Here is an 11,204-nt window from a genome sequence, read left to right as displayed (position 1 = left end):
TGTGTGAAAGTTAAATATTCTTAAAAAATATATTTTGAATTTCGCGCCTGCACTTGAGCTGGCGTTGTCATAAGTGTACGACACCGGCTGCAGCCATAAGAAGTTAACTTCTTATGGCTGCAAGCCCGAAGCCGGCACAATATGACAGACAAATAGACAGACAAAAAAGGACAGACAAAAAAGGACACAGCACAGGTAGCATGCACAAAACCAACCTAACTAACCAAGAACCAACCAAACTAACCAAGAAACAACTTCATCAGATGACAGTCGTATAACATGTTATACAATAAATCTATGTTTTGTTCGAAAAATGTGCATATTTGAGGTATAAATCAGTTTTACATTGCAGCTACCACACACTACCGTCACAAATAGCACCGAAGCAGCCAGAGTAATTACAGACACCAACGTGAATACCTAAATACTCATCATAAAACATATCTGAAAAATACATGGTGTACAGCAAATGAAAGACAAGCATCTTGTGAATCCAGCCAATATCCGATTTCTTAAGTGGTTTACAGCGAAAACACAATATAGCATTATATTAGCTTACCACAATAGCCAGAAACACAAGCCATTTAACAGCAGCAAAAGTTAGCGATCGTAACAAACCAGCAAAAGATATATAATTTTGATAACCTTGATAAGCTTCATCAGATGACAGTCCTATAATCAGGTTATACATACACTTATGTTGTTTCGAAAATGTGCATATTTAGAGCTGAATCAGTGGTTATACATTGTGCTAACGTAGCATCTTTTTCCCAGAATGTGCGGATATTTTTATGACACTCAACTATTCTGACCAAATAACTATTCATAAACGTTACTAAAAAAATACATGTTGTATAGGAAATGATAGATACACTAGTTCTTAATGCAATCGCCGTGTTAGAATTCTAAAAATAACTTCATTACGACATCCAGCTTAGTTATAGCGAGAGAGTGCCAAAATCTGGGCGCAAACTACTAGTACACATGTTCGACAGATATATGAAATAGCATCATAAAATGGGTCCTACTTTTGATGATCTTCCATCAGAATGTTGTACACGGGGCCTTTGTCGGGACAATGTTGTGTTTGTAGAATGTCCTCTCTCCAGTCAATTAGCACGGAAAGCTAGCAAAGTGGCGCGAAGCTCTCCTTCGTGAACAAACGCAGACAAAGCAACACGCCTAACGTCCACAAAAATTCAATAATCTAATAAAACTATATTGAAAAAAACTACTTTACGATGATATTGTCACATTTATCAAATAAAATCAAAGCCGGAGATATTAGTCGTCTATAACGACAGCTTTACAGAAGCAATACCAGGTCCCTTCTCGCGGTGTTCCAGAAAACAGGAAATGGGGTCACGTCATGCCAAGACTTTTATTCGACCTAGATCATGTTATACACTCCATTTCTTCTCTCACTGCCTGTGACATCTAGTGGAAGGCGTATGAAGTGCATGTATACTAATACATATCAAGCACATTTATAGGCAGGCCCTAGAACAGAGCATCGATTTCAGATTTTCCACTCCCTCTCAGGAAGTTTGCTGCAAAATGAGTTCTGTTTTACTCACAGAATATAATTCAAACGGTTTTAGAAACTAGAGAGTGTTTTCTATCCAATAGTAATAATAATATGCATATTGTACGAGCAAGAATTGAGTACGAGGCCGTTTGAAATGGGCACCTTTTATCCAGGCTACTCAATACGCCCCTGCAGCCCAAAGAAGTTAATACCTGCCTGCGCGCCCGAACAAAATCTTCTTTACCCTTCTCTATTAATACCGGCTACAACGTTGCGACCCAAGTGACTCTCTCAGCTATTCTAATGGCAAAGAGCGGGTGGTTTAACATAACCTGGGTATGCGGCTTCCCAACGCGGCTGTTTCCGTCTATTCTCCTCAGGGACTGGATCCCCCCCAGTCTCCTGTTGGATTGAGTGAATCACCTTTCCTGTCATTCACCTGTTGGACACACAAATCTTGACATACGGGTTGGTAACAAACAAATATATATGCAACATGTGTTCTATCTGATTAGCTAGAATGTCCTCCATTATTATCCTAGTAAACCAACTCTAGGGATAATATCTTGACCTAATATTTCAGTTACCATAAAGTGCCCTATTCCATCCCACTTTTGATACATGGCTCCGCCCTTGTATCAATACTGGCGCAAATCTAACAATTCTCTGTCAAGTGTCTTATCTACTTTAAGAGTTATCTGTGTTGCCCCTTAGTTCCTGAAACCAACTAAGTTTTCATTCCCTCTTTGTCTCCCCACAGTAACCGTGACCCAGTCTGTGTCACTCCTATCTCTCTGCTCCCAACCTTCAAGGTCTCAGCAGTGTGGGGAGTGCCCCTCTGTCTGCCCTTTCCCCTATCTGTCTGTAGCTGTCTCATACCAGCCAGTAACAACTATGTGTTGTTTCCAAACATTAACCTGTCTAGCCCCGGGGTTCCGCTAGCGGAACCCCCCCCACATTCCACTGAAAAGGCAGCGTGCGAAATTCAAAAAATATTTTTTAGAAATATTTAACTTTCACACATTAACAAGTCCAATACAGCAAATGAAAGAAACATCTTGTGAATCCATATATTTCAGGTATAAATCATAGTTTTACATTGCAGCTACAATCACAAATAGCACCGAAGCAGCAAGAATAACTACAGAGAGCAACGTGAAATACCTAAATACTCATCATAAAACATTTATGAAAAATACATGGTGTACAGCAAATGAAAGATAAACATCTTGTGAATCCAGCCAATATTTCTGATTTTTTAAGTGTTTTACAGCGAAAACACAATATAGCATTATATTAGCGTAGCACAATAGCCAACCACACAACCGCATTCATTCACCGCAAAGGTGGCGATCGCAAAAAAACAGCAAAAGATATAAAATTATTCACTAACCTTGACAAACTTCATCAGATGACAGTCCTATAACATCATGTTACACAATACATATATGTTTTGTTCGAAAATGTGCATATTTAGCGGTACAAATCGTGGTTTTACAATGTGAATACGTAGCCAAACTCCACAAAATTATCCGGATATATTTCTGACACTCACCTAATCTAATCAAATAACTCATCATAAACTTTACTAAAAAATACATGTTGTACAGCAAATGAAAGATACACTAGTTCTTAATGCAATCGCCGTGTTAGAATTCTAAAAATAACTTTAGTACGACATACAGCTTACGTTATAGCGAGACAGCGCCTGCAATGAGGGAGGAAAATAGGAATAAAATTTTTCCACAGAAATACGAAATAACATCATAAATGGTTCCTACTTTTGCTGAGCTTCCATCAGAATCTTGTACAAGGAGTCCTTTGTCCAGAATAAATCGTTGTTTGGTTTCAGAATGTCCTCTTCTCCTGTCGAATTAGCAACCAAAGCTAGCCAAGTGGCGCGAAGTTGTCCATCGTCACCAAACGCAGAGAACGGAAAACGCCAAAACTCCCGATAAACGTTCAATAATCTGATAAAACTATATTGAAAAAACATACTTTATGATGATATTATCACATGTATCAAATAAAATCAAAGCCGGAGATATTAGCCGTCTATACCGAAAGCTTTTCAGAAGGCAATCCAGGGTTCCTTCCCGCGCCTTGCTGAACAAAGGAAATTTGGGGTCACGTCATTCCAAGAGCTCTTGTTCGACCTCAGATCAAGCTAGACACCCCATTCCACCTCCCACTGCCTGTTGACATCTAGTGGAAGGCGTATGAAGTGCATGTATATCCATAGATTTCAAGCAAATKAATAGGAASRRRSCTYGRTTTCAGATYTTTCACTTCCTGACAGGAAGTTTGCTGCAAAATGAGTTCTGTTTTACTCACAGATATAATTCAAACGGTTTTAGAAACTTGAGAGTGTTTTCTATCCAATAGTAATAATAATATGCATATTGTACGATCTAGAATAGAGTACGAGGCCGTTTAAATTGGGCACGATTTTTTCCCAAAGTGAAAATAGCGCCCCCTATCCCAAAGAAGTTAACTTAGTTTCTCACTGTTTGGCTTTATCTGAACTCATGAATTACACAAAAAATGTCTATGGTGGCAAGTTCTAAAAACCTTAATTAACCTATGTAAGGACATCTCGATCCTATCAATAATCCCGAATCACCACAGATGTCATATATCCCCGTCCACTTTATACTATTTAAATAAAAATCTTCTAATGAATAAATGAGGCCAAACCGAATGCTAACCAAATCATATGCTTTCTGTACTAATGAAATCTCTCCTTTCTTCTTTTTTCCTGCCCTGTTGGCTTAAAATATGTTCTAAATACTTAACATGAATGTACCTTAAAAAAAAATAAAAAATAAACGTATCCTAACTAATTTTCATTGTGTTCCTAGGCCCATATGCTAAAAATAAACTTAAAATGTCCAATGGCGCCCTCTTGTGGACAATCCCGGTGGGGGGTAGGGGGCCGCATAGAGGGTGCACCCAACCCGGGCATGGACCTCCATCACCCCCACCCCCGAAGCCATTATACCCATTCCACAGCCAAGCATAGTGCAATGAACAGAGAAGTGGGCACTTCAAACCTCCATAAGTTGACCAATGGCGCCCTCAAGTGACTTTTCATCCTCCACCACTATCCATAAATTAATTTCACCGCCTTGTTGTATCAAATTAATTTAAACTTAGACGCCAATGACCTTAGATTCTCCATTCAAATGGCTTTCCAATGTGGCTGATCAGACCACAACGGAAAGTCACCTCAGAAGTCATAAGCCATACCACCACTTTAAAGAAGTGTTCCTTACTATATTAGACAAAATAAAGAACCCTTTATCTAATAAAATTTACGTTTTTATGAAAACTCAGAAAACAAAACTTCTAATATTCCATATGTGTGTGTACCCCTTTAAGATATCTTGTCTCTGGGAAACATGGAAATCCCCTCAAACCCAACGTTTACTACAAACAAAACCTAGTAATTATAACTGTCCCTTTAACATTAAATCAGCTCCACCAGCATGTTAATATACCTTAACTTTCTGTTAAATTTCACTGGTGTTACCTAGACATTCGAACTAAAAATCAATAAAGAGCTATCATAAACTTTTACGATTCAACTATTCTGACCTTCCTCTCTTATAGCCAAATATAGCCCAGTGAGCGCCAACAATCCGTGATGGCCACCTAGCAATTTTTGTTGCTAGTTTTAGCATCTTTTTAGACTACCCTGACGATATTAGTTTTACATTTCCTTAATGGTTATATCTAAAACCCATTCATGGTGTCACGTTTCTGACCTTATTTCCTTTGTTTAGTCTTTATTAGTTGGTCAGGACGTGAGCTGGGTGGGTATTATCTATGTTGTCTGTTTCTATGTGGGGTTTCTTGTTTGGCCTGATATGGTTCTCAATCAGAGGCAGGTGTTAGTCATCGTCTCTGATTGGGAACCATATTTAGGTAGCCTGTTTTGTAGTGTGTTTTGTGGGTGATTGTTCCTGTTCGTGTGTTCATCTGGTCTGTGTTCACTAGTTCGGGACTGTAGCGTCTTAGGGTCTTTCTGTCAGTTTGTTGTTTTTGTTCGTTGTTTAAGTAGCCTATTAAAATATGGATTATCATCACGCTGCAGTTTGGGCCTCCTCTCTTTCACCCGAAGACAGCCGTTACACATGGTGTATCCTACTTTATGAAACAGTTTTACGTTAGAACTCAATGATATCACAACGTTAGTTAGTAACAACCAAACCTTTAAGTCTATCGCAAGCTTTTAAAACACCATGTACCTCGCTAAATTTATATCGCATGTCAGTCAATCCATAAGAATGATAACATTCCGATGGGCACAACTTTATTGTATCTCTCCGTTATTAACTGTCTTCTATGATTTAGTAATTTAAATATGACTCCAGTCTCTATACATTATTCCAGCAGATCATTTAGGAAACACAACGTATCACTCGCACTTCCGGGTTGGAGCGAGTAGTCGCATTCCGCTTTCGCTCCTCAGGTAGTATTACATTTCATTTCATTTCATTACAGTACAACGGTTTGATTTGTTTGATCTTAGCTAGCTACATAGCCGTCTTTGTATCAAAGATAATTGTGTAGTTTAGAGTAATTATTGAGGTTCGCTAGCCAGCTATTGTTTGTCGTCCTAACGTAACGTAGTCAACACTGCTAGCTAGCCAGCTAGCCAGCTAGCCACCGAATAGCAGCACTGTATAAACTATAAACTATTACATTACAACGGAACGACTTGATTAGTGTAGTGTTAGCTAGCTACATAGTTGTCTTTGCTGTCTTTGTATCTAAGATAATTGTGTAGTTTAGAGTAATTATCGGTTAGCTAGCCAGCTATTTTCGTCCGCCGCGCTGCCGTTCTCCTACCTAATCAACACTGCTAGCTAACACTGCTAGCTAGCCAACTCCTACCGAATAGTAGCACTGTAGAAACTATTACATTACAACGGAACGACTTGATTAGCGTAGTGTTAGCTAGCTACATAGTTGTCTTTTGCTGTCTTTGTATCCAAGATAATTGTGTAGTCTAGAGTAATTGTCGAGGTTACCTAGCCAGTTAGAGGTTACCTAGCCAGCTACACTTTCAAACAAAGTCAACAACGCAGCCACTGCTAGCTAGCCTATTTCACCAGCCAGCAGTACTATATCATTTTAGTCAATAAGAATTTTTTTTTGCAACGTAAGCTTAACTTTCTGAACATTCGAGACGTGTAGTCTACTTGTCATTCCAATCTCCTTTGCATTAGCGTAGCCTCTTCTGTAGCCTGTCAACTATGTGTCTGTCTATCCCTCTTCTCTCCTCTCTGCACAGACCATACAAACGCTTCACACCGCGTGGCCGCTGCTACTCTAATTTGGTGGTCCCAGCACGCACGACCCACGTGGAGTTCCAGGTCTCCGGCAGCCTCTGGAACTGCCGATCTGCGGCCAACAAGGCAGAGTTCATCTCAGCCTATGCTTCCCTCCAGTCCCTCGACTTCTTGGCACTGACGGAAACATGGATTACCACTGATAACACTGCTACTCCTACTGCTCTCTCCTCGTCTGCCCACGTGTTCTCACACACCTAGAGAGCTTCTGGTCAGCGGGGTGGTGGCACTGGGATCCTCATCTCTCCCAAGTGGACATTCTCTCTTTCTCCCCTGACCCATCTGTCTATCACCTCCTTTGAATTCCATGCTGTCACAGTTACCAGCCCTTTCAAGCTTAACATCCTTATCATTTATCGCCCTCCAGGTTCCCTTGGAGAGTTCATCAATGAGCTTGACGCCCTGATAAGTTCCTTTCCTGAGGATGGCTCACCTCTCACAGTTCTGGGTGACTTTAACCTCCCCACGTCTACCTTTGACTCATTCCTCTCTGCCTCCTTCTTTCCACTCCTCTCCTCTTTTGACTCACCCTCTCACCTTCCCCCCTACTCACAAGGCAGCAATACGCTTGACCTCATCTTTACTAGATGCTGTTCTTCCACTAATCTCATTGCAACTCCCCTCCAAGTCTCCGACCACTACCTTGTATCCTTTTCCCTCTCGCTCTCATCCAACACTTCCCACACTGCCCTACTCGGATGGTATCGCGCCGTCCCAACCTTCGCTCTCTCTCCCCCCGCTACTTCTCCCTCTTCATCCTATCCTCTTCTCCTCGTCTCAAACTTCTCCAACCTATCTCCTGATTCTGCCTCCTCAACCTCCTCTCCTCCCTTTCTGCATCCTTTGATCCTCTATGTCCCTATCCTCCAGGCCGGCTCGGTCCTCCCCTCCTGCTCCGTGGCTCGACGTCTCGTGCGGACCTGGCATCCTTTCATCTCCCTCCTCTCTACATTCTCCTCTTCTGTCTCTGCTGCTAAGCCACTTTCTACCACTCTAAATTCCAAGCATCTGCCTCTAACCTAGGAAGCTTTCTTCTCCTCCTCCTGAATACCTCCTCCCCCTCCTCCTCTCTCTGCGGATGACTTCGTCACCATTTTGAAAAGAAGGTCGACGACATCCGATCCTCGTTTGCTAAGTCAAACGACACCGCTGGTTCTGCTCACACTGCCTACCCTGTGCTTTGACCTCTTTCTCCCTCTCTCTCCAGATGAAATCTCGCGTCTTGTGACGGCCGGCCGCCCAACAACCTGCCCGCTTGACCCTATCCCCTCCTCTCTCTCCAGACCATTTCCGGAGACTTTCTCCCTTACCTCACCTCGCTCATCAACTCATCCTTGAGCTGGCTACGTCCCTTCCGTCTTCAAGAGAGCGAGAGTTGCCCCTTCTGAAAAAACCTACACTCGATCCCTCCGATGTCAACAACTACAGACCAGTATCCCTTCTTTCTTTTCTCTCCAAAACTCTGAACGTGCCGTCCTTGGCCAGCTCTCCTGCTATCTCTCTCAGAATACCTTCTTGATCCAAACCAGTCAGGTTTCAAGACTAGTCATTCAACTGAGATGCTCTCTCTGTGTCACGGAGGCGCTCCGCACTGCTAAGCTAACTCTCTCTCCTCTGCTCTCATCCTTCTAGACCTATCGGCTGCCTTTGATACTGTGAACCATCAGATCCTCCTCTCCACCCTCTCCGAGCTGGGATCTCCGGCGCGGCCCACGCTTGGATTGCGTCTACCTGACAGGTCGCTCCTACAGGTGGCGTGGCGAGAATCTGTCTCCGCACCACGTGCTCTCACCACTGGTGTCCCCCAGGGCTCTGTTCTAGGCCTCTCCTATTCTCGCTATACACCAAGTCCTGGCTCTGTCATATCCTCACATGGTCTCTCCTATCATTGCTATGCAGACGACACACAATTAATCTTCTCCTTTCCCCCCTCTGATAACCAGGTGGCGAATCGCATCTCTGCATGTCTGGCAGACATATCAGTGTGGATGCGGATCACCACCTCAAGCTGAACCTCGGCAAGACGGAGCTGTCTTCCTCCCGGGAAGGACTGCCCGTTCCATGATCTCGCCATCACGGTTGACAACTCCATTGTGTCCTCCTCCCGAGTGCTAAGAACCTTGGCGTGATCCTGGACAACACCCTGTCGTTCTCAACAACATCAAGGCGGTGACCCGTTCCTGTAGGTTCATGCTCTACAACATTCGCAGAGTACGACCCTGCCTCACACAGGAAGCGGCGCAGGTCCTAATCCAGGCACTTGTCTCTCCCGTCTGGATTACTGCAACTCGCTGTTGGCTGGGCTCCCTGCCTGTGCCATTAAACCCTACAACTCATCCAGAACGCCGCAGCCCGTCTGGGGTTCAACCTTCCAAGTTCTCTCCACGTCACCCCGCTCCTCCGCTCTCTCCACTGGCTTCCAGTTGAAGCTCGCATCCGCTACAAGACATGGTGCTTGCCTAGGGAGCTGTGAGGGGAACGCACCTCCGTACCTTCAGGCTCTGATCAGGCCCTACACCCAAACAAGGGCACTGCGTCATCCACCTCTGGCCGCTCGCCTCCCTACCTCTGAGGAAGTACAGTTCCCGCTCAGCCCAGTCAAACTGTTCGCTGCTCTGGCACCCCAATGGTGGAACAAACTCCCTCACGACGCCAGGTCAGCGGAGTCAATCACCACCTTCCGGAGACACCTGAAACCCACTCTTTAAGGAATAACTAGGATAGGATAAAGTAATCCTTCTAACCCCCCCCCCCTTAAAAGAGTTAGATGGCACTATTGTAAAGTGGTTGTTGCGCACGTGGATATCATAAGGTGAATGCACCAATTTGTAAGTCGCTCTGGATAAGAGCGTCTGCTAAATGACTTAAATGTAAATGTAAATCACATCGAAATCGCCTCGCTATCATTTAGAATGGATTAGTCTTTCAATTTAACCTAAACAAGCTATTAAAACGTTCAGTTTATATCCTAAACAAACACTTACTAACCGTATCTCTCCCTCTTGTTTCCACTCGGAACTGGATTTATATGTTTTACGTTTCAGAGTCTCCAGTATTCTTCCGGGCTCCCCGTCGACTGGGAGCCCGCTATGTGAGGCAATGCTGCCCTCCTCAGTCCATTCTCTATAAAAAAAAAAATTCACCTCTCTTCCTCCATTAGTTTCTAATGTTGACTTCAATGTTTTCAACACTTTTTCCACATTCAGGTGTTCCATGGTAGTGTTTTGCTATTTGTGAAATATTATTATATATATATTTTTTAAAATTCCTCCCAACTATTCTGTCTGCTCTGCTATTTTATCAAAATGGTTATATCCTTAAAATGCTGGTTATAATATTAAGGCTGCCTCATTCGGCGGTTACACTCAGCGGAGCGTACAAATTATCCCGCCCCCTGTATCTGATATGTCCCCTAACTCCCGTTTGTTAAAAATGCACTTAATTATTATTATTTTTTTCTCCATAAAATGTAGAACATACAGGTTTTAGTAGGTTATACCGGACTTTCTAACATACCATTTCAATGTTCCCTCTAATATAATACTCCTATATTAATTCTATGTTGCTCAATCACAAAAACATTTAGTATAGCTATTTCACCGTGTCCTTTTTCTCAAATCTCATGCACACCCCCTCAATATTCAATGATATAACTCTGTGCAGACGTCTCATCTGCAAGTCCGCAACCTTTTCAAAACATTCTCACCGGTACCAGCTCCAACTGAAATACCTAATGTACTGCAATCACTTGGCAGTTTCAGTTAATACAACGTAGACATCTCATCTGAAGGTCCCTGACCTCATTCAAACCGATATTAGTCCCCGACTGAATATCAAGTGTATTTCATGCATACGATTTGAGTCTCACAAATCTTAATTCACGCCAGTAAGGTCTCAGCTTACTTCATACAAACTTGGCATCTCACCTTAACACACTTCATTCACTGTTGCATGAATCCCCACCCTCACTCATACTTTGGACATATAGCCCATTGGGCATCTCACCCTTATTCATACCCACTTGGCATCTCACCCAGTACATCACATTTGTTCGTTATATCATAGAATACCTGGCCAGTCAAAATTGCATTCACCACTATGTATTCCTTATGATCATTTACCAATATAAACTAATAAAATTTGGTTACTTACATCAAACAGGTGTCTCACAAAACTAAATTTGGATAATGCGAATGTGCAGAACTTTAGTTTTTCACAATAGGTTTCTGCTTACCTTTTTAGTTGACCGGTCTGGAGTTGTGAAACACACCCGTCTGACGACAGCAATGGTCAATTGGCTGGCACTCCAATGTCCAGCG

Source organism: Salvelinus sp. IW2-2015, linkage group LG14 (assembly GCF_002910315.2).
Source record: "Salvelinus sp. IW2-2015 linkage group LG14, ASM291031v2, whole genome shotgun sequence".
NCBI lineage: Eukaryota > Metazoa > Chordata > Actinopteri > Salmoniformes > Salmonidae > Salvelinus > Salvelinus sp. IW2-2015.
The sequence above is the reverse complement of the archived record's forward strand: the minus strand, read 5'-3'. Positions refer to the sequence as shown.